Source organism: Pan troglodytes, chromosome 21, assembly GCF_028858775.2.
Source record: "Pan troglodytes isolate AG18354 chromosome 21, NHGRI_mPanTro3-v2.0_pri, whole genome shotgun sequence".
Lineage (NCBI taxonomy): Eukaryota > Metazoa > Chordata > Mammalia > Primates > Hominidae > Pan > Pan troglodytes.
This window is the reverse complement of record NC_072419.2, coordinates 47,829,523-47,854,129: the sequence shown is the minus strand read 5'-3', so window position 1 is coordinate 47,854,129 and position 24,607 is coordinate 47,829,523. Positions and strand designations below refer to the sequence as shown.

Sequence of the window (24,607 nt, the reverse complement as noted above, 5' to 3'; positions counted from 1 at the left end):
TTGTGAGACCATACAGCAGAGCCACCCGAGCCGACCTGAACTTAAAGCAGTGCCAGCGCAACTCAGATGCCTGACTGAAAATAAAATTCTTATTGTTGTATGACACTGAGATTTTGTGGTCTGTTGTTCAGCGTTATTGTGGCAATAGATGATGACTAACACATTTATCCTGCTGGATCCAGGACAACTCCAGGGGCTTTCGTAAGCAGGTTTTCTTGGATAGTCTCTCTAGGATTTTGCCATTTACACCACTCCCTATGGGTCAGCCTCACCCTTCTTTTCCCACCTACTGGCTTCCTCATCCTACCTGCTGCCACCTGCCTCTACTTTATAGCTTCTGCTTGCTTATACACTATGCTCCCTCTTACTTTTTCCATGCCCAAGGTCCCTCCCTCATGGCTCCTCCAGGCTGTCTGAATTTCCTGACTTCTCAGCGTTTACTCCTATTGCTTAATGCTTTATTCTTTTGGTACATTCCATTTCAAATTTGAGAGAGTCTATTTTGCCCAGCAGGGTTTTTTTGGTTTTTTTTGGTTTGTTTTTCACCACAGAAATGTCATCAGTTGCTGGCCTGTTCAGGCATTGACTGCTCTTGGGTTAGGCAGTCCACCTCTGGTCAGTTAGATGTGTCACTGCGTTATTAATAGGAGGCTATCCTTTGTACACGTTAGTGTCATTATGACTTACTTTGGGGAGTGAGTATTAAAGCTTGTCAGTTTTCAGTGTGATCAGTTCCCCACTTACCAGAGAGAACTTTACTTTTGCAAGCTTTTAATTTTCTGAGGCTGCATAACATTTTTTTGTTTCCTAGTTCCAAGATACTAACCTTACGGTGTGAAGTCTTGGGATGAACCTTTGTCAATGAAAAGCATGAGAGAAGAGACCCTCTACTGAAAGGAAAGCTGATTCATCTGAAAGGCTTGCTAATTATTCCAAAATCCTGAATAAGCTGACTTATTTTCTTATCAACTCCAAAGAGAAGAATAAAATAAGTCAGCTCATTTGGAAGGTTTAGGCTACTTAGGCTATCCCATAGTATTTCTGTAACAGAAGAGATTGGCCAATTTAAAGTTAGTTTATAACAATTACAAGGCTATGCTTAATTAGAGTTGTCTCTAAGTATTTCTCTAAGTATGTTTTTTGGACACTATTTTAAATGGTACTTTAAAAAATGTTGATTTGCAATTGTTTCTTGATAGTATGTTGAAATGTAATTGATTTTTATATGTCAATCTTATAGCCTATGACCTTATTAAATTACAGTTCTAGAAGCTCTTTTTATAGATTCTTTGGAATTTTCTATGTTATGATTAGTTATGTCAAGTGCAAATAACCATTTTATTTCTTCCTGTTTACTCTTTATGGCTTCTGTTTCTTTTTCTTGTCTTATTGCACTGGCTAGGATTCCTCCTCCTCACATGATATTGAGTCAGTGTGATGAAATTAGATGTCTTTGTTTTGTTCCTGAATTTAAGGGAAAATAATTCATTCACATTAACTATACGTTTTTTGTCAATGCCTTTTATGAAGTTGAGGAAGTTACCTTTTGTTCCAAATTTGTTGAGAGTTTTTATCATAAATGGATTTTGAATTTTGTTACATGCTTTTTGTGTATCACAATGACCATGGGGTTTTTCCTTTGGTCTGTTGATACGGTGAATTATATTGACTGATGTTTTTGAGGATTGACTCACTCTTGCATTCCTAGGATAAATCTCACTTGATCTTGATGTATTATTGTTACCAGCAGGTCTTTGTTCTTAGAGCTCCCAAGATGGTGGTGGGCTGCTCCCAAGATGGCAGCAAGCCTTTTGTTCTCTGACCTGGGGTTCTTGGCCTCACAGATTCTAAGGAATGGAACCTTGGCCCATGCAGTGAGTTCTATAGCTCTGTTAGAAGCCATGGGTCACGGAAGAGAACCATGGAACCCAGAGACTAGCATTCAGCTCGATTAGGATGAATCCAGGCACTTAGCCGTGCAGGAACAATGGTGAGCCTCTAGCCCGATCAGGAGTGGCAATGGGCACCTCGCTGGATCAGAAGCGCAGCGGACACCCTGCCGGATCCGGAGGGGTGAAAGTCAACGGCGGGTCTTGTGACGGCGTTCAGCAGTAGTTGATGGGGAGCGAAAGCTCAGCTTGAGCCGGAACAAACACGGACCAGAAGAGTGTGCAGTTGCAAGATTTAATAAGAGTGAAAACAGAGCTCCCATACAATGGGAGGGGACCCAAAGGGGGTTGCCACTATCTGCTCAAATGCCTGGGTTTATATCCCAGTCATTGTCCCTCCTCCTGTGCTCTCAGGCGATATATGATTTGACTATTTCTTTACCTCCTGCTTTTAGCCTAATTTGTATTTTAGTGAGCCCTCTTTACTACCTGATTGGTCAGGTGTGAGCTGAGTTATAAGCCCCGTGTTTAAAGGTGGGTGCAGTCCCCTTCCCAGCTAGGCTTAGGAATTCTTAGTCGGCCTAGGAAATCCAGCTAGTCCTGTCTCTCATTATCTTTTTTATATATTGCAGGATTCAATTTGCTGGTACTTTGTTAAGGAGTTTAATGTCACTTGTTTTGATCTTTGTCTTTGGTTGATGGTTTCTTGTATTTGCTGCGTTTGATGTCAAGGTAATGCTGGCCTCGTGAAATGAGGTGGGAAGTGTCCCCTCCTTTTCTATTTTCTGGAAGAGTTTATGTAAAATTGATATTACTTCTTCCTTAAATACGGTAAAATTCACCAGTGAAGTCATCTGCGCCTGGAGTTCTCTTTGTTGGAAGGCGTTTAACTGTAAATTTACCATCTTTCATAGATAAAGGACTGTTCAAATTCTCTATTTCTTTTTTTTTTTTTTTTTTGTGAGACGGAGTTTCACTCTTGTTGCCAAGGCCGGAGTGCAATGGTGCGATCTTGGCTCACTGCAACCTCTTGGCTCACTGCAACCTCTTGGCTCACTGCAACCAGGTTCAAGCAATTCTCCTGCCTCAGCCTCCCGAGTAGCTGGGATTACAGGAATGCTCCCCACGCCTGGCTAATTTTGTATTTTTAGTAAAGACAGGGTTTCTCCATGTTGGTCAGGCTGGTCTTGAACTCCCAACCTCAGGTGATCTGCCTGCCGCGGCCTCCCAAAGTGCTGGGATTACAGGCGTGAGCCACCACACCTGGCTACTCTATATCTTCTTGAGTGAGCTTCGGTAGCTTTCACTTTTGTGGAGTTATTCAACTTATCTAAGTTCAAATTTATATACAGGAATTTGCTAATAATATTCCATTATTTTCCTTTAATGTATACCTCATGATGTCTCCTCTTTGAGTCCTAATACTGGTAAATTGTGTCTTTTCCCTTTTTTTACTTGATCATTCTACTTAGAGGTTTATAAAAAACTCGCTTTGGTTTCTTTCCTTTTCACGACTATTTTTCTGTTCTTAATTTCATTGATTTTCATTCATTATGATTTCTTCTGCTTCCTTTGGGTTTAATTTGGTCTCCAATTTTAGTTTCTTAGGTGGAAGTTTAATTGATTTGAGGTCTTTCTTCTTCCCTAATACAAGCTTTAATGCTATAAACTTTTGTCTAAGCACTGTTTAAGTTGCATTCTGTAAATTTTCATGTTGTTTTGATTTTGATTCAATTCCAAGTATTTTCTAGTTTCCCTTGTTACTTCCTTTTTGATCCATGTATTGTCTAGAAATGTGTTTTATTTTTATTTATGGATTTTCCTGATATCTTTCTGTTAATTTCAAATTTAATTTTTCTGTAGTTGGATAATACAATTTTAATTCTTTCAAATTTGTTGAGGTTTGTTTTATGGCCAAGAATATAGGCTGTATTGGTGAACGTTCCATGTTCACTTGAAAAGAATGTATATTCTGCTCTTGTAGGGTGAGGTGTTCTGTAAATGTTAATTAGGTAAAGTTGGTTGTAGTGTTATTGGTATCTTCTAGGTAGAAATTTTTTTCTACACACTATGGATTACCAGAAGTGGAGTGTTAAGTCCACTGTTAATTATGGATATGTATATTTCTCCTTACAATTCTGTGAATTCTTACATCGTATGCTGTTAAGCTCTGATGTCAGGTGCATACATATTAAGGATCGTTATATCTTTTTGATGAATTAACTCACTTATCATTATGGGATGTCTCTCTATTGCTTTCAATATTTATTTCAAATCTACTTTGTGTAAATTTATGTAACCTCTCTAGCTTTCTTTTGATTAGTATATGCTTGGTATCTTTTTCCATCATTTTACTTGTAACCTATCTATGTTTTTAAAATGGATTTCTCATAGAAACATATAACTGGGTATTGTGATAATCTCAGCCTTTTAACTGGTGTGTATAGACTGTTTACATTTAACATAATTATTAATATTGTTGAATTTAAGTCTGTTATCTTGCCAGTTGATTTCTATTTGTCTCTAACCTGTTTCCCCTTTCCTCTTTATTCCTGCTTTTAGATTGAGGATTTTTTAAAATTCAATTTTATCCCTATTATTGATGTATTAGTTATACCTTTTTATAAAAATTTAGTGATTGTCCTTGGATTTACAAGATACATCACAACCTACCTTCCCATACTATACTACTTCTCATATAGTATGAGATCCTAACAATACAGTATATTTCCAGTTTTTCCTCTTCATCCTATATGATATTGTCATACATTTTACTTTTATATTTTTTGTAATCTCTACAATACACTGCTACTGTTTTTGCTTTAGGCAGTTATCTTTCAGAATGATTAAAAATGTGAAAAAAAGATCTCGCATTGACTTCTGTTTTTGCCATTTCTGGAGGTATCCACTTCGTCATGTAGGTCCTCATTTTTGTTCAGTGTCATATACCTTCTACTTAAAGAACTTCGTTTACCATTTCTTGTAGTGCAGGTATGCCGACATTGAATTATCTTAACTTTTAATTATCTGAAAACTGGTTGTTTTGCTTTCATTTTGGGGAGATATTTCTGCATTGTGAGGTGTGTTTTTTTTTCTCCTTCATTACTTTAAAGAATTACTCCATTGTCCTCTGGATTGCAAAAAATCTGATGAGTAGTCTGGTGAATTTTTTATTTTAATTTTCTTCTTCCAAGGTAATGTCTTTTTCCTCCCTCTGGCTGCATTTAAGATTTTCTGTTTAACTTTGATTTTTAGCTATTTAACTGTGAAGTGTCTCAATGTGTGTTCTTTATTGTATTTATTATATTTATTTGTGTGCTTGTTTATATTTATTCTGTAGGGTTCTCTGGGCTTCTTGGAGCTGTGGTTTGATGACTTTATTTTTGGAGAATTCTTAGCCTTTTTTCCCCCCCTGCCAAATACTGTTTCTGCGTCATTCCCTCTATCCCCTTCTGCCATCCGGGACTCCAGTTACATGTATATGATGCCATTGATCATATCCCACAGCTCTCCAGCCTTCTTTCTGTGTTTTCCTCCACTTCTTTTTCCCGTTTTTGTTGCAGTTTGGGTGATTTCTAGTGACCTATCTTCAAGTTCGATTGTTTCCTTGACTGTGTAGAGTGTTCTTATGAGCCCATCAAAGGAACTTTTAAATCTCTGATGACTTAAAAAAATTATACCATTTCCATTTGATTCTTTGTCACATATTTCATCTTTCTGTTGAAGTTTGCCATCTGTTCATACATATTGTCTACTAAATTTTTTAACATATCAATTGTTGTTATTTTAAATTTCCTCTCCAATACTTACAACATCTTGGTCATCTTTCTTAGTTTGGCTCTCTTGTTTGGTTTGTCTTTTGATATGGGTTCTTCCCCGCTTTTGCTTTTTCATATGCCTTATAGTTTTTGATCGACTGGTGGACATTACTGTAGAACAATAGAGACTGAGATGGACAGTAAATATTTATGTTGAGACTACTACTGTTACATTGGTATTGGGGTTTGCAGGGAGTTATATTTGTGCATATAGAATATTCAGCACCTGTTACAGGATTTGGAATATGACTTTACTATTTTCAATTATTATAAAGTTTCACATTTCCATATTGTTTCCTTTTATAATACCCTAAAGATTTATGTTATCAAGAATTTCCCCTTGGAATTGCCTACTCCTTTATTTCTACTCACCGTATCCGAAACTCTTCCTTAGTTATATCAGCTCTTGCATCAAATGACATTTGTTAGCAGGTTTGTCTTTCTCATGAGACTGATTTCTTAAAAGCAGGTAGTGTTTTGTTAGTATTTGGATATGTAGATTCTTTAACTACATTTTAGGTGTAGGTTTTTTTTTAAGTAATTGAATTGAGTTGAGATTATTTAATGATTTTTAGTCCTTAGAAACCCACACTGCCCCTCCCACCAACAGTTTTTAGGAAGATTGTCTCTGTGTTTCCACAGTCAACTGTGATGTATCTTAAAAAATGCACTGGAGTAAGAAGTGAGGGCTGGCCATGGATGAATTTGTGAGGAAGTTGCTTTTACACAGAGAAGACATACATTTTCTCTCCTAGTTATCCATGTATGTTTTGTGTCCCTACCTTGACAATAAGGTTTTGAGGGAATAGCTGTCTTCTGCTTCTCCAGTATTCCCTTTACTACTAGCACAATGCTGGCTATACAGCAGATGCTCATTAAATATTTCTTCAGAGGATTTAATGTGACTAATGGATTTTAGAAGAAGGTACTAGTAGATTTACTTTTTCAGTTTGCTCCTTAAAAACTTCAAGTGGTGATAATGGTGATTTTTTTTTTTTTTTTTTTTTTTTGAGATGGAGTCTCGCTCTGTCATCAGGCTGGAGTACAGTGGCATGATCTCGGCTCACTGCAGCCTCCGCCTCCCAGAGTTCAAGCAATTCTCCTGCCTCAGCCTCCTGAGTAGCTGGGACTACAGGCACGCACCACCACACCCAGCTAATTTTTGTATTTTTAGTAGAGACAGGGTTTCACCATGTTGGCCAGGATGGTCTCGATCTCTTGACCTTGTGAACCGCCTACCTCGGCATCCCAGAGTGCTGGGATTACAGATGTGAGCCACCGTGGTCAGCTGATAATGGTGATATTATTTCATTATGGCAGGCCTATCATGTGCAGCTAAGAATGTGGACTCTGCAACCAGACTGCCTGGATTTGAATCCTAGCTTAGCTACTTATTAGATCTGTTATCTTTGGCAAGTTACGTGACCGTCTTGTGCTTCAATGTCCTCATCTATACAATGGGAACAATAATAGTACCGTACCTGTCTCATGGGATGATTATGATGATTAAGACAAAATGCAGTAAATGTTAGCTGCTGCATTCTACCTTAATTATTAACAGTGAATATTAGACAAATCCAATTTTAAGTTCTTAGAAGATAAGTTCTTTGAGTAGAAGGACTTTAACAGTGGAAAGCCATCTATCAGTGTGGATAAATGTAACTACTACTTCTGTATTAATTAAGGAAGTAACCACCTTTGCTTGGAATATTAACAGCAGAAAGGGAGCAGAGCTGATTAATTTCAACTTTGCTAGCAATAATGTTGTCTCTTCTGTCTTACCTTAGGAACAATCTGCCCTATTCCTAGGGGAATAAGATCAATAGAGAAATAAATTTCCCAGATTAGCTTTCACTACAACCAAATGTACTTCATCTTATAGCTTATTTTGAATTGTATGTTAAAACTATATTCATTCTTACCTAAAGTTAAGGCATCATTTATTGTTGTTTTTATAGTGTCTCCTTTTTACCACCATTATTGGCCAAAACATGTTCAATAGATGTATTTTTTGTTGTCTTTTCCTTTTTTTTTTTTTTTTTTTTTTGAGACTGGGTTTCATTGTGTCACCCAGGCATAATCACGTCTCATTGCAACTTTGACCTCCCAGGCTTAGGTAATCCTCCTGCCTCAGCCTTCCAAGTAGCTGGGACCACAGGCATGCACCACTACACCTGGCTAATTTTTTAATTTTTTTTTTGAGGTGGGGCTTCTTTATGTTGCCCAGTGTGGTCTTGATCTTCTGGGCTCAAGCCATCCTCAGCCTCCCTAAGTGCTAGGATTACAGGGGTGAGCCAATCAAGAGATGTGTAAAGCAAAGAAGGGAGTCACAGAAAGGTGAGTTTAGCCTGGTAAGACATATTTGGCAGACAGCTGTTGGGAAAATATTGTTAAGGTACAATATTTTGGATTCACTATTTTCTTTACCCAACAAGAAAGGATACAAAGGACAGTTACAGAGCAAAACATAAACACTCTTTGCATAGCTTTGGTGCCTGTATTGCCTGCTGAACCCCTTTATCAAAATAGTAGTTTATAGCATTTGAACAGTGCCATCTTCTATACATGTAGTAGACTGCTGTTTTCTTAAGTTTTGAAAGGAAATTGGTGATACACTTGACCTATGAATCTATGATATAGTCAGTTAATGTTTTAACTACACTGATACCAAGTATGAGTTGATAATAGCCTGACCTAAGTTGGGAATAGTGGAAATGGAGAAGAGATTGCTGTAAATGTACTTTAAAAAGCAAAACAAAACAAAAACCCGGTTTTTTTCTTTATTGTACTAAAGATTATTTCTTTGATTGTATAAAAATATATGAGTGTTGGAAAAGCTTGAAAAGTAGAAAGAGGCAAGCTGTTGAACTCTTAGAAATATATATATCATGTTTAAAAACATGTTTTAGTGGTCCGTTTCTTTGAATAATTTTCCTAAGGGTAAGGAGGTTGGAAAAGTTCAGTTTGGTATCAAGACATCTTGTTTATACTTTGGTAATAGATTTTCATTGCTTAGTGGAAAGCACACCTCCATAGGAATGTGCAGAGAATTTCTGCTGACAAGGAGGTATGCTTAAAACATCTCACGTATAGTCTTTAGAGACCACTAGTATCAGATGTTTTTGTGTTTTACAGATGTAGGCCTTCTGCAGTTTTTCATGCCTCATGGACGGTGGCCAAACTTAGGACTGGTTATGAGTTCCTGTCTCTTGTTTCTTTTAGCCTTTAAGATTTTTTTTTTCTTTTTCTTTTTTTTTTTTGAGACAGAGTCTCACTCTGTCGCCCAGGCAGGAGTACAGTGGTGTGATCCTGGCTTACTGCAACCTCCACCTCCTGGGCTCAAGCAACTCTCCTGCCTCAGCCTCCTCAGTAGCTGGGATTACAGGCGTGAGCCACCACGCCCAGCTAATTTTTCTATTTTTAGTAGAGATGGGGTTTCCCGCCACTGTTGGTCGGGCTGGTCTCGAACTCTTGACCTCCTGATCCGCCCACCTCGGCGTCCCAAAGTGCTGGGATTACAGGCGTGAGTCACCGCACCTGGCACTTTTTTTTTTTTTTTTTGAGATGGAGTCTCGTTCTGTCGCCCAGGCTGGAGTGCAGTGGTACAATCTTGGCTCACTGCAACCTCTGCCACCCAGGTTCCAGCGATTCTCCTGCCTCAGCCTCCTGAGTAGCTGGGATCACAGGTACATGCCACCACACCCAGCTAATTTTTATATTTTTAGTAGAGATGGGGTTTCACCATGTTATCCAGGCTGGTCTCGAACTCCTGACCTCAGGTGATCCACCTGCCTTGGCCTCCCAAAGTAGATTTTTTTTTTTCTTTTTAATGGGGGCCTTGCTATGTTGTCTAGGTTGATATCCAACTCCTGGCCTCAAGTGATCCTGCCACCTCAGCCTCTAAGTAGCTGGGATTACAGGTGTGCATCTCTGCACCCAGCAAGAAATTTTTTTTTATTATAGAAAATTTCTTTCTTTCTTTCTTTCTTTTTTTTTTTGAGACGGAGTCTCACTTTGTCACTCTGTTGCCCGGGCTGGAGTGGAGTGCGGTGGTGCGATCTCGGCTCACTGCGACCTCCACCTCCTGGGTGTAAGTGATTTTCCTACCTCAGTCTCCCGAGTAGCTGGGATTACAGGCGCCTGCCCCTACACCCAGCTAATTGGTTTGAACTTAACATTCCTTGGTGATTGTTACCTAAATAATTATTTCACTATTGCTACATTGTAAGAAGAGCAAACTTTCATCTTGTTAATAAGTAACACGGAAATTTTTTATTAAAAAACTTTTTTTAAAAACTGTGAGGAAATTCATTTATTCGCTACGCACTATATCTTTTTATGTGATTATGCCTTGTAAAAGAGGTGTCATTGTGATAGATAAGAATGTTTAAAAGTTGTATTTTGCTAAATTAAGTGCTCCTCTATTTGTTTTTGAATGTGTTATTTTTAAACAGTTTTATGGTAACAGATTTTGATCTAGAATCGTGTTTCTGCATTATGCATTTGTGATTTCTGGCTACATTGGGGGCGTGGGGGGCTTGCTCCTTCAGTCAAGGAAAATAAAATTCTAAAGTTTATTTGGTTGAGGAGTATGAATCATGGTGAAGACTGAAATCCATATAGGTCATTTATTCTCACTGCTGTTATCACGTATGTTTTCTATAACCTAGGATGGCTGTTGTTTAAATATCAATATTTAACCTTATATAGTGTTTTCTATGTGCCAGACACTGTACTTTGTAATTTGCATCTACTAATTTATTTAATCCTCATATGATTGTCATGTTTTGTAGATGGGAAAACTTGAGTTAAGGAGGTTAAGTGATTTGCCCTGGCCGTGTGGCTAACAACTAGCAAGGGCTAAGATGTGAACCCAGACAGTTGATTATAGAATTTATACTCCAAGAGAGGGAGAGAATGGATTGTCTAGTGTCTCTATTACTAGAAAAATAACTGAAGTGTACTGACCCACTAGCCTTGGAAGATAATCTGTTTATTTAACATACAATAATCTACACATATATTTGTTTTGTTTATTGTGTTTGCTACACATATATTTATTTTGTTTACACATATGTGTAGTGTGTGTAGACACACACACACTACATGTCCACGTAAAGGAGCAAATGTTTAGGGCTTTCCCTTTGGAAAGTCCTTCTTAATGTATAACCTTTTTTTGAATCTTTTTACTTGACCTTAGAGCAGAAATAGCCCCCAGATTCTATAGGAGAATCTTTGAGGTCAGAGTAGATGGAAAAATCAAGAGAAACCTAGCAGACAGCTTGAGGTCACAGATTCACACAGAATACCACTCTGACCTTTGGACTCTATTTGCACTGAAGTTAAAGCTGCTTGTTACAAAGCGGCCACCCAGATACATCTTAGCTATATATTTTCAGGCTATTTTTGGAGCAGAAAGCCAAATAGCTGGTATCCAATACCAAAGAAACAATTTTTCAGATTCTCCAAATCATGATAGTGGCCACAAGTCTCTGTAGAACCAAGCCAGGAGATACTATAGAGACTATCTCGTTCTAAGTTTATTTCTGCTGTCTCTTTGCTTAGTGATTTTTTGTTGTTGAAGTAATGTATCTTATATTTTAACAAATTCTTAAATAATTCTCTTTCCTTCCTTTTCTGTCCCTCATTCTGTTTTTACTTTAGCATGTGTATTTATTCTACCAAATGTTAGTTCAGATGGGAGTTGTAGATAATTTGAGCAGGCATGTTTTTCACAAAAAAGTTAACCACCTTTCTCTTTCTCTGTTTTTATGTTTGGATGGTGCTTCTTTTGTGTTGGTCTGATAAGAGGTTAATCTGTGTGGGTAAGAACACGACTACATCCTCAAGAATCTGAACATTGTAATAACAATCTGATGGTTTGAATAGTTGGATGTTATTGATAGGGATAAAATGGAAAAAGATGAGGGAGCGTCCTCAGGTCTGGTGCTGACTGAGGTGTACTCATCTTGTGTGTTTGAGTCTGTGTTTGAAGTTTCTTTTTTTTGCAGGGGGGAGACAGTGTCTTGCTCTGTCGCCCAGGCTGGAGTGCAGTGGTGCGATCTCAGCTCACTGCAACCTCTGCCTCCTGGGTTCAAGTGATTCTTGTGCCTCAGCCTGGGACTACAGGTGCATGCCACCATGCCCAGCTAATTTTTGTATTTTAGTAGAGACAGGGTTTCACCATGTTGGCCAGGCTGGTCTCGAACTCCTGACCTCAGGTGATCTGCCCGCCTTGGCCTCCCGAAGTACCTGGATTACACGTGTGAGCCACCACGCCTGGCCTGTGTTTGAAGTTTCAGGTGGCCTGTGCCAGTGGTAAAACTTAACAGTAAAGGCCTCAAGGGATTGATTCGCTACATATATAGTGGGGATGAGCTTAAAGACAACGTATTTCTTACTTTTACTTATTCTGTTTACAAATTCAAATATTGATGCTGTATATTATTTTGGTAATGATTATTACAGGGCTAATTTTCTTCATGTACAGAGAATTTCTTCAAGTACCTAACATGTTTTGGTAAAGATGTTTGTGTCTTCCTGCAAAAACATTTCCTGAATCATTTTCCTGACTTCTGTGCAGCTTTTCCTTTTTAGTAAATTTTGCTTGAAGAAAAAAAAAGAATTAATTTTTCCTCTATATTAAAAGAAGCTTTCTTTTTCATCTAGAGAATAAATAACTCAGTAAATAGAGATGATATTACTGTTTCTTCAAAAGAATTCATTTCCCAAAGTTTTTTTTCATGGTATGTAGTTTTAGGGAATGAGTCATAGAATTATGGGATTTTATGGCATAGCATCTTTAGAAAAGGATTTTTTTTTTTTTGGCTTCACTTTATAGTTGAAAAAGAGTTGATTCTTTAGTTTCATTAATGACTGTCCTGTATATCTTCTCATGTTGGTTGTTGAGTGAGGTGACCAGCTCCTCAGAGGGACAAACCATACAATGAAAGGGAGAAATTTGAGAAATGATTGGATTTGGTGTAGTGGAAATTCAAGATGAATATTATGTTGGACATATTAGCATAATTCTGGGTGCGTTAATGGTGTTTTTTGTTTTTTGTTTTTCTGTTGGGGTCGGTTCCAGTGTGGGGCTGAACTGTCCTCTGGAAGGTTGACTTCTCATGTCTGGTCTGTGTGAGTGGATGGGCCCTCCTTTGGCACCAGTCTCTTAAGTATGCAGTTGCAGCCAGTTGGTATTCACTTGGTATTTATGACATGAACCATAGCGGGTGCATATGTGAAGAAAGCTTGAGGTTTCTTTTCACAAAGTTATTTATGTTTGTATAAATATATATTTTTACTGGCCATCTTATTTTTACCGGTAGAGGGTGTCTAGGTTCTTGGTGTTTTGAACAAAGAATTGAACAAAATGTACAAACAAAGCAAGGAAAGAATGAAACAACAAAAGCAGAGATTTATTGAAAACGAAAGTACACTCCACAGGGTGGAAGCAGGCTGAGCATAGGGGCTCAAGGGACCTGTTACAGAACTTTCTGGGGTTTAAATACCCTGCAGAGGTTTCCCATTGATTACTTGATGTACACGCTATGTAAATGAAGTAGTGGCCTGCAATCAGAGGCTGAAGTGAAGTTACAAAGGTCACATTCCTATGCAAACACCTGATTGGTTGGGGAAAGCAACCAATCAGAGGCTAAAGTGAAGTTACAAAGTTACACTCCTATTCAAATGTCTGATCCGGTTTTCCTTGGGCCACACGGAAAAGGAGGGGGCTTTGCAAAGGATGTAGCCTTCCATCCTTTTGTTTGTATGGAAAGTTGGGGTTTTCCTTTGGCTTTAGCTGTAGGCGTGAGGCCTTAGGTTCCCTGCCTCAGGTTCCCTGCCTCCAGACCCTATTTTCCTACCTCATTATAAACTCTTTTTCTTGGTTCTCACGGTTTTCAAGTCATTTCTTAAGGGCTTACAAGATAAAACAGCCACATCATATATAAATAAGAATTTTGTGTTTTTCTTTCCAGTTTATATTACCTCATAATCGTTCCGCATATTCTTTAGACTGACTGATAGCTGGCATTTTTGTCTTGGTCCCAACTTGTTAACAGGAGTGCCTTTAGTATTTCATCATAAGGTTTGACTTGATTTTGATGAATATTTGTGAGGGTTCATACTACTTTAACCTGATAAAGTACCTTAGTTCAGCTTTGACTTTGTAAATTAAGGAGTATACAGAACATGGAAGGTTCAGGAGAGAGCAGAAAATGTATGAATGACTAAATAATACCCAAGTAGAGAAGCTAGGAACCTGGTATATTTATCCTAGAGAAGAAAAAACTAGGGGATGATTTCATTATCTCCAAGTATAGGTAGGACCCACGCTGGCATTTTGGAGCTCCCACGTCATCTTTGAGAATGAAAAAACAGTTCACTTTTTTCCCTTGGTAAACTTTTTATTGAACAATAAACATACAAAGAAGTACATAAAATTTAAATTTTAGATGGTTTGCCTCTCCCTCTCCCCACCCCCTGTCCCTCTCTTCCTTCCTCCCCCACCCCCACTTCCCTTCCCTCTTCCTCTTTCCCTTTTCAGTGTAGTGATAGCTAAAAATAACATTTGCTTGCCTGAGGGCATTGCATTTAGGAGAAAGTTAGATCCACTATTTATCTGAACATTGAGTGATGGGTCCTTGCTTTTACCCATGTGCTTATAAGGATCAGAAATCCACTCTTGCCCTTTTCCCTGTGGTCTCTAAAGGCCCAGAGCTGGGAGTTTGTTTGTTGGATCTGGGGGCTGCAGTAGCCCTTACCTGAATTGATTTCTCTAGAGCTGCCTTATGGTCAGAGACCCCTCCCGTGGTGAAATGTAGAGTGAACTACCCATGTTTTCTCTATCTTCACTTCCAGTCCTTGCTTACTTTATGAAATAGATTGTCAAACTTTCATTGATATTATACAGTCTCTTAACTCGCATGGCTCTTAGGTTTTTAAAGCTTAGGTCTTGATGTTTGTTTTTGTTTTTTTCTTTTTGCATTGTTCTCCAGTTACTTGTGTGCTAGTTTTACCTTCCTTACTAGATCATAGGTCTTAACCCTCTTTCTTGGGTCATAGATATTTGTATCACTTACTCCTAATTTGGAACTTTCAGAATTTAGCCCTTCTTTGTCACTTGGTCTGGATGTTTACATGGTTTAATCACAATAATCTGCAATATTGTTTTCCCAGTTAGGGTTGTTGTGTAACATAATACATGGAGGCTAAAAATCATGGAATTTGAGAATTTAGGTTGCATAAAATGGGTAGTTCCAATGTCAAGATCTTCATTCATTCATCAGATAGTTATAGAGCACCTTCTGTGTGCCAGGCACTATACTAGGTAATGAAAGGTAGTGGTGAGTATGACACTGCCTCAAACTTCATAGAATTTAGAAGAGTTTAGTGAAATGTCCTTAATCTGTTCTAGATTGGTGGTAGTAGAATGGTCTTGGCCTGGTGCAGTGGCTCATGTCTGTAATCCCAGCACTTTGGGAGGCCGAGGCGGGTGGATCACGAGGTCAGGAAATCGAGACCATCCTGGCTAACATGGTGAAACCCCGTCTCTACTAAAAATACAAAAAATTAGCTGGGCATGGTGGCGGGCGCCTGTAGTCCCAGCTACTCGGGAGGCTGAGGCAGGAGAATGACGTGAACCCGTGAGGCAGAGCTTGCAGTGAGCCGAGATCGTGCCACTGCACTCCAGCCTGGGTGACAGAGCAAGACTCAGTCTCAAAAAAAAAAAAAAGGGTCTTGAGCTTTAGAATTATACTGTCCCAAGTACAGATCTAAGCTCTCCTAGTTATTAAAGTTGAATAACTTCAGATAATTATTTATACTCTGAATGGGATAAGAGGACCTTTTTCCCAGGGTTAGGGTTCAGATTTAATTGGTAAAGGTGTGGTTGTAGCCCATTGGGTGGCAGAGGAGTTCCCTGGTTGCCTGGGCCAGAGTTAATACACAGTTGCTGGGCAAGCAAGAAACCAAACCTGATGGGTAGGCATGCAGAAGGGAGTTGGGTGCCGCTGTGGCTACAAGGTGCAGAGGCATGCAGAGTCCACATTGGGAAGGCCGTGTTAAACAACGCTTTGGGGTCCAGATGAGCCAGGCCTGGTAGGTGGGCATGCAGAGGGAAGTGGTACATGGCATCCTTTTTAGGAGGGCTGCAGGAAACAACTCTCTGGGATACAAGCCAGCAGAGGCCATCAGGAGGCTATTGTGTGTGTGAGGCCTGGAGTCCCTGCTGTCCGTGTCTACAGGAGCACAGGAAGGTGGTCACCAGGCCTGGTGTCGCTGAGGGACCATGTGCTTTGTGCTTTGTGCATGTGGTAGGCAGAACACTACCATATGTCCCCACATACTTACACTAGACCTTGGAGCAAGAGCAAGAACAGCAAAAGCACAGCGCTTTTGAACCCAAAAGACAAGCTCCCTTCTTCCTGCGTTGTCCCTCCAGCTCCCTCTGCTGACCAGGTTTAGCATCATGTGCTCTGTAAAGGAGGAATTCTGGAGAGTCCAGTCCATTATTACAGAGCTAGTACTGAAGGGTGAGTTTGGAGTTAAGAGGCAATAAATTGATAACTGGCACAGAAGCCAAATATAAGAGTATTGACTAAATAATAGCTAAGTACAAGAACACAGATTACATAATTCCACTTTTATAAGGCACAGGACAGGTAAAACTAATCTACATTGTTAGAAGTCAGGCTAGTGGTTACTTTTGGGGAAAAGCAGTATTGAAAGGAGTATGGATTTGTAGTGCTAATGTTCTGTTTCTGGATGGGGATGCTGGTTACACAGCTGTGTGCAGTTTGTGAAGAGCTGTGCTTTCTATTATAATGTTTATTATATTTCATTAAAATTTAAAATATGGTGTAACCTGATTCAAAAAGTAAAAGCTTTAAAACAAGATCCAGTCTAGAATAGAGGAAATATAATCCAGGGTATCTCATCCTTTTTTTTTTTTTAATGTTTAAAAACCATACGAAGGTTGTCTAACTTAATGTCTAAAAATAGATGTCTAATTCATTCAACAAAAATACTAATGGCCAAGGAGTTTGAGACCAGCCGAGCCAACATGATGAAACCCGTTTCTACTAAAAATATAAAAATTGGCCAGGCGTATTGGCGGCACCTGTAGTCCCAGCTACTGGGAAGGCTGAGGCAGGAGAGTCACTTGAACCGGGAGGTGGAGGGTGCAGTGAGCTGAGATCGTGCCATTGCAGTCCAGCATGGGCGACAGAGCAAGACTCTGTCTAAAAAAAAAAAAAAAAAAAAAAATTAATGGCCAGACTTCCTTTCTTTTGGTATCAAATTGGTAACTCTGAAGCCGTCAGTAGAGCAACTTACACTTCTTCATTTTGCTGTCATTCTTCTTACCAAGTCTTTAAGCAGCAACTTCTAAGCTTTTTTATGGCCTCACAGATACCTCTTTGTTCTTGGTCTAAACAAAATATCACTGCTGTCTTCTGTAAGCGTTGTCTTTGCTTTTATCTTTGTCATGATATATGCTTCTCACAGCTGACAAATCACCAGACCTTCTTTTTCTTCAGTAAGAGATTTGGAATCCCACTGTAACTCCCATATAGGAGTTAATGATAACGACAACTGTAGACTTGTTTGGGAACTGGTGGTGATAGGAGAGACTCAGTGTGTAGCTTTTAAAAGCTTCAAGCAGAAGCAGCTCAGTACTGTTATTTGTTCAGGAGTAGGTAACTCTGAGAGCAGAAGCTAGGGAATCTACCAAGTTAGCAGTTGAATCTGGATCCAAGGGACGGATATGGAATCTAGAAAGAGTTCTTGTTCACAGAAAACAGAGGTTGTTAAGAAACTCTGGCATTACACTGTGAACAGAATTTAGGGTGAATTTCAAAGTGGAGCCAGCTGCTTAAAGCTCAGTTGTTAAAGTGAGTCACATTAGTCTAATTCCACTTTTGTGGACAGAGCTTGATATCTCCCAGTATACAGCATATGAGGTTGTTTTGTGCTTTCAGTAGCTGGTGGTATTCTTGTACATAGAGAGGATTTGGCCAGGGCAAGAGTTACTGCAAACATATCACAGAAGGCTGAGAATCTAGAATGACTGCCTTGTAAAAATTGTTTCCTTATAATCTTTAACCCTTAAGTCATTTGGGGGGTGAAGGAAGAAAACAGCATAAGTGGTGAAATTAGCCAGTGGGCCCTTCATATATAAATTCATTCCACCTACTTGCCCAACTAGTATATGTGTACTGTACTTACATTATTGGTCTGTTCTAGATACTGGGTTCACAAAGGTGAATCTGGGCAGTTCCTTGGCCCTCTGAGTGTTATTATTTTATATTCCTCTCTTTGAGGGCTGCCTGCATCACTTGTCTGTGATACCCAGCTTGCACCAACTCCTTGAGGATTTTGATGAGCCTTTAAGAATTGATACTTGGATTTCATATTCAACCTAATGAGAGTTTCCTGACTTTTAATTTATTTCATTTTATTATTAGTCTGGGCTTGTACTGCCACCAGTAAAGACTGTCATTTTCAAATTTAACATCTTGAGGAAAGGTGCCTGTGATTTAAGATATGAGTCTCATTCTGCACATGTATTCTAGAGTGGCAGTTTGGAAATTTGTTGTACTCCAAACTGGTCATCTGTATCTAGAAAAACCTTAAATCATGCCATTGGAGCTGGTTCTCAGTGCTTGGACTGATGATGGAAGGGAACATTGGAACAGGTAACATAAATACAGTAGTCCCTCAGTGTCCATGGGGGATTGGTTCCAGGACACCCATCCCATGCCAAAATTTGAGGATGCTCCAGTTCCTTATTTAAAATGGCATAGTAATTGCCTATAACCTACTCACATCCTCCCATATACTTTAAATCATCTCTGATACAGTATAAATGCTATATGTAAATAGTTGTTGTACTGTATTTTAAAAAGTTGTATTTTTATATTTTAAAAAATTTTATATTTTAATTGCCTTATTGTTATTAAATATTTTTGATCTTTAATTCTGAGGATGTGGAGGGCTGACTGTATATGCAGAAGGTGATACATGGTAAGAAGTTAAGTTTATGTTATAAAATGGTTATTTTTTGATCTGGATATTGGTACTGTTTACCAAGAAACAAACAGGCTTTACTCTGTGATTCTCGTGCTCATTCTGGGCATGAATTCTGTCATCTCTCAGACCAGTTCCCCTAAAATAGTGCCCCATGCCAATCTGAAAACTTCACTTTTAGGCAAACAACTAGTTTTATTTAGGTATTAGAAGTTAGTAGTGGTTTGCTAATATAGTATGAATTTAAAGTAGGTGACCAAGTCTGTACCAATTTGTAGGCAAATTAAGTGAATCACATATGGTGTAGATGGTGTTAACAGATTTTTGTCGATGGGCTTAAGTTGGCCTAAAGTGGCCTCCTAAATATTCTGCTTATTGCCTGCAGTTTCTGCTTTTAGTGTACTACAACCAGATTGGGAGAACCAGGACATTTTTTGTTTGGCAGGAGGATCCTATTGCTAGCCACCTGCCTCATAATTCACCCAGAGCTTTCTGTTTGCTTTTGCAAGGAGAACTTTTTCCATACCTCTTGGTCACCTCATGCCATGTCCTGCTCTATGTATTTTCCCCAACAGACTAGTTTTGTGTTTACCTCAGTACTCCCTCCCTCTTAGGCTTCTAGGAAGGAGGAATTGGAAGTGGGAGAGGATTAAGAACTGATTCTCATCTTTAAAAAATCCAGAGTTTAAAAAACATTCTCAATTTATATTAAACAAAAATTCTCAGACCCTAAGGAAAGTGCAGGAGGTGCCAGAGTTGAACAGCTCTTAGGAGGCAGAAATGACTGTGGAAGCCATCAGGGTGCAGCATCCTTCTTGGTTTGCAAAGGCAATTTGATGTAGGATGTGGAAGTAGGTTTTAGCATTTCATCCGTAAAACCTGATTGGAAGGAATTTGTGTCAGATTCAGAATCCATTATGTGTCTTCTCTTTAAACAAAGGGAAAAAAACACTTTGGAAAAATATTGGGTTTTTAAAAATTTTACTTTAATACAGCAGAGTTATAGGAGGAAGCCCATCTTTTTATTGCTAGGAATTCCACAGGTTTGGTTGAGGAGCTGTTTTCCAATTATGGATTGACTTGCCACTTGGGCCGACTCTTCTGTTTTCTGTAGATTGAAGAGTGCTGAGCCTGGGCAACCATAAATATGTGGTTTTTCTTTTATTAATTATCTCAAAGTACAAACTTTTCTCTGCTAAGTATTGTCTGTTATAATTTTGTTAATGTGTTTACTTTGTTTCCCTGCCATCTTGGATAGCTATCAGATAAACTTTGTTCCTTACCATAAATTGATCCAAAACAATTTTGTTTAACAATTCAGAATTCAAATGGAGGGCTATATGAATGTAGATAAAGAATTTAAACGAATTATGTACAGTTATATCCCTCAAGATTTTATCTGTGTTTAATTATAGGAGTTATTTGTTTGAAATATTTTGTTTCCTTGTATCAAGTAATATTATCTGAAGTATCCATCTATCTTGTCTAAAATGTGCTTATATGGTCCTTTTAAATGATAGTTTTATCAAGCTATTTTAATTGCTTTCTGTGTACTTCACCCATGGATTGAAACCATCCTCTGCTACAGCCTTGCTTTTTTACTTTTATTCTTTTTTCTCTTTACATATTTTCTCAGAATATTTTGGATTTTTAGCCATGTAGAGTATGATTTTCAATGTTTGTCTCCATCCAGTCACTCATGCTGTAGACATCTGTGTAGTTACAGGGAGAGGTTTAGGAGCCTGCAAGCCCGCCTCATAGCAGCCTTGTGTTCCTTCAGGGAGTGCCAGTCAATCTTCCTGGGTTGGAGTCCACATCCAGCAAGGTCATTTTGTCTGTGGCCTGGATGGGGCTTATTGAGCCCTGTGAACATAAAATTAGCTCCTTGGCATGCTGGTAAGCAGCAGAACTGAGCAGAGCCCAGACACTTTAAGAGTTTCACATGGGAAGAGCATTTGACTTCTCTCTTCCTGTGTTTTGGGAGGGCCTGGTACCAAATGCTCACCCCCTTTTTTTTTTCATCAGTACCTGAACCACAAGCCACCATGGACGTGCACACTGATACCTACTTGGGGATCAGGAGAGTGTACATGACAACAGCAAGGGAAGCAGCAGCACAGGAGACAGGCAAGACCACCACTACCTTTGCTGGAACTACACAACCAAGGAGCCATGCTTAAGTCTCCCCCAGGGTGGTGGTCTCCTCCCTTTCCAAAAACTTAACAGCTGTCCCTGAGCCTGTTCCTGGGGCACACAATCATAAACAGTGTGTGTATGCCTGCCCCAAGTGGCCAGTGATGGTCACCAGGCTAGACACAGTGACCGAAGAGCTGTAGCTTGACCCTTGATAAGGGGGACTCAAGTGCTTACTGGTTAAGGCACTGTGTTGTTACCACTTTACAGGCAGGAGCCTCAGAGAACACCTGCCACACATAGGCCAAACCTGATGGCGCATCACACCAGGGTACAGTCAATTAACAACAGAGTCTTATCTTGGGGACAAGCGCCTTTTAGGGTGGGAAGAGATGACAACATCCAACAAAGACAGTTAAGAGCTGTGTAGGCCATAGTGCAAGCCCAGCAGCAACTGGTGATTCTGTCCCATGTGGCCTTCACCATATAATGGAACTAGTTAGTTAGCTAAGAGAAATAAGTTGAAACTAACCAGGTGTCCTTGGTCACGGTTGGGCCCTCTTGTTCATGATGCTATTTGCTTTAGTTACCTCCTATTCACCCCATTTGTGTGAGATTCCTGACACAGGATTATAGGGATGACCAAGCACAGTACACCTAACACTGGGCAGATGAGATCAGCAGCAGTTTATTGTTCACGTACACTCATAGCCTGCGGGAGGAGACACCACACACTACCCAGGACCACACAGGGATTGTACTTGGGAAAAGGGTGAACATCCAGGGTCTATGGGAGGCAGGCTTTGTAGTACCAAGAGGACGGGGTGACCCCTGGTTCCCATGGGAGGATGTGATTGACTTGCATGTGTAATTCTACAGGCTGGCAAGAAATGGAAATGCTCTACTTGCGCATAAGAAGGAACTGCACATGGTCCCCTCAATAAGGATGGAGGTTTGGTTAGGGGACCTTATCCACAGGAGCAGAGTGGGGAAGGGAACTTGTGGATAGACCATTGGAGGTCTTTCCAGTTTCAGATACCAAGGCAGCACATAATATTGGGCCTGGATTTTAGGCTTTACACCACACAAACCATTGTGTGGGACTTTGGAGACTTTTTTCCATTCCCCCCAAAGCTAGTAGTTATCCCTTCCCTCACTATCTCACTGCCCCTTCATTTTTCCCGCTACCTACTCTCTAATAAGTACTAGAAAATGCAATCTGTTAGGGAGAGTACATGGCATAGTGATTTCATGGTTGAGTTTCTGCTCAGATGTTTTTCCAGAGTAGAGGTCCTCCAACCTGGCTGCCTATTAGAGTCATCTGAGAGAGTTTAGAAAATTATGTGGGGTGTCACCTCAGACCAGTTAAATTGGAATCTTTTGGAGATGGGAGTGAATTTTTTTTTAATGTGCTTCAGCCGTTATTGAGAACTGCTTTTCATGGATGTCAGCAGAGTCACCATGTCTAAAACCAAATGCGTTGTCTTACTCCATGGAGCCAGCTCTTCCTATTGACTGTTTTTCCCTCTTAATGGTACTAATATCATCTTCCCAATCTCCCAGGCTAGAAAAGTTAGAATTCTCTTTGTACTTGTTCTCCCACTTTCCATAGAATGATATTTATCATTGGTCAGCCTTTGTTAATTTCATTTCATCTTTACTGCTGCACTTCTAGACTGTTGTAATTTATTTGTAGAATACCTTTCCAACCTCTGCCCATTCTCTGAGCGCCCCAAATAGAACATTTCCAGTCCTGATCTCTCACTTTATTATTTTCATTTGTCTGCAAGGCAGCTTGATGTAGTACTAAGAGAGCCGAATTGGAATCCAGGAAATCCAATTATTGTACTTCGGAGTCAATGTGAAGCTTTGGGCAGATCATTTGACAGCTCTAACCCTAAGTTTCATTATCTTAAGATAAAAGGATTACATTGCCTGAGCCTTGGATTCTTTCTCACTGTGACTCAGTCTTCACTTTTCCTTCAAACTTAGCCTGTCTGTAATAGAACTTATCCATCTACTCTCCCAAAAGTTACCTCTTTCTCGTGCCCTGATGCCTCTTGCCAATACCAGCATTCTAGCATCTTAGGCCACTTAAAAAGAATCCAGCTGGGTGCGGTGGCTCACGCCTGTAATCCCAGCACTTTGGGAGGCCGAGGCGGGTGGATCATGAGGTCAGGAGTTCAAGAGCAGCCTGGCCAACATGATGAAAACCCGTCTCTATTAAAAATACAAAAATTAGCCGGGTGTGGTGGCAGGCACCTGTAATCCCAGCTACTCGGGAGGCTGAGGCAGAGAATTGCTTGAATCTAGGAGGCAGAGGTTGCAGTGAGCTGAGATCGTGCCACTGCACTCCAGCCTGGGTGACAATAGTGAATCTCTATCTCAAAAAAAAAAAAAAAAAAAATCCATTATCTTCATTTTCTTGGACTCCATGACTTCTCTTCTGTTTTATTTGCTAGCCTGCTGTTTACTGTTGCTTCTACCTGGGTATGACTCGCTGGTCTTCTTGGACCCCAAGCCTGCCCTACCTATTCCTACCTGATGAATCTTTACATCAAACAAACTTTGATAATTTTTGTCCTTTTCTCAGAAATCTTCAATTAATGGCTCCCCATTACATAGAAGATTCAATTCAAACTGCCTAGCCAGGCATTTTGAGAGCCTCTCTCCATCACTTATCTCCAGCCCCAAACTTCACCTGCCTTTGCTGATTCCTCTTCACCTATTGGTCAACCATTATACATGTTAGGTGTTTAGAAAACAATTTTTTAATTGAATTACTCATTAACTTTGGATTAACATATCCTTTAAATAAGATTTTAAAAAATTTTATTAACTTTTTTCACACGGAAAAATGTCCGCTTTCTGGTGAGGAATTTTTTGAGTTTCAGCAAATGCATACCGTTGTGTAATGAACATCACAATCAAGATATAGAACAGTTTCATTATCCCCTAAAATTCTCTTTATAGTTGACCCTCTCCTGTCCCCAACCCCAACCACTGGTATGTTTTTTGTTCCTACAATTTTACCTTTTCTTGAATGTCATATAAATGAAATCATACAGTGTATAGACTTTTCAATTTGTCCTCTTTCACTCAGCATAATGCATTTGAGATTCATCCATGTTGTGTGTATAAGTAGTTTGTTCTTTTTTATAACTCTGTTTTTAAAATACCCCCAAGAGGGAGTTTACATTGGGAGTTGTGAGTTTTTTGTGTCTTATATGCTGTTTTGGAAAACGGGAAGAGAAAATGTCATCTAGATCATTTTTAGTGCCCCAAAACATGTTTAAGCTATTTTGTAGATGGCTTCTCATTTCAATGTTAACAGAATAACTTTTTGTTTTTAGCCCATGTGTCAGTCTCATATGATTGGCTTTTGTACCAGTTCTGTAAATGAAGAAACTGAGGCCCAGGGAGATCAAATAAGTTGCCCAAATCACGCAACCCTTGTGTTCAGAACCCAGATATCTTCACTCCCAAGTCTACAGGTACTGCTGTTCTATCACAAAAGACATTAAAATGTAATGAGTGAAAAGTTCTTGTGTTACTGGTGAGGCCTCTTGAAACTGAATATATAGAGTGTTCTTTGTAAAACCCTTTGTCTTTCCCCATAAGATTATGACTTGAATTTTCAGGGCTCTGAAGCTTGAATGGGCTTGGCTGTCAAGAAATTGGTTTATTCAGTCCTGTGTTCACAGCTGTGTTCATTCCTGATCTGGGTCAATTGACATT

At 39.4% G+C, this 24,607-nt stretch overlaps 1 protein-coding gene across 8 annotated transcripts in view; it reads left to right on the top strand.

The window, feature by feature from the left end:
• Positions 1 to 24,607, top strand: part of CHD6 (chromodomain helicase DNA binding protein 6) — a 210,132-nt gene that overhangs the window by 27,180 nt on the left and 158,345 nt on the right. Inside the window, exon 1 of one of the 8 annotated variants that reach the window (XM_054674523.2) lies at positions 23,890 to 24,363. The exons of 6 other annotated variants lie outside the window; for them this stretch is intronic. The gene's annotated coding sequence lies outside the window, so the exon portion shown is untranslated. Of the gene's footprint in view, positions 1 to 23,889; positions 24,364 to 24,607 lie in introns of those variants that run through there. One more of the 8 variants, XM_054674522.2, reaches the window with a different exon arrangement.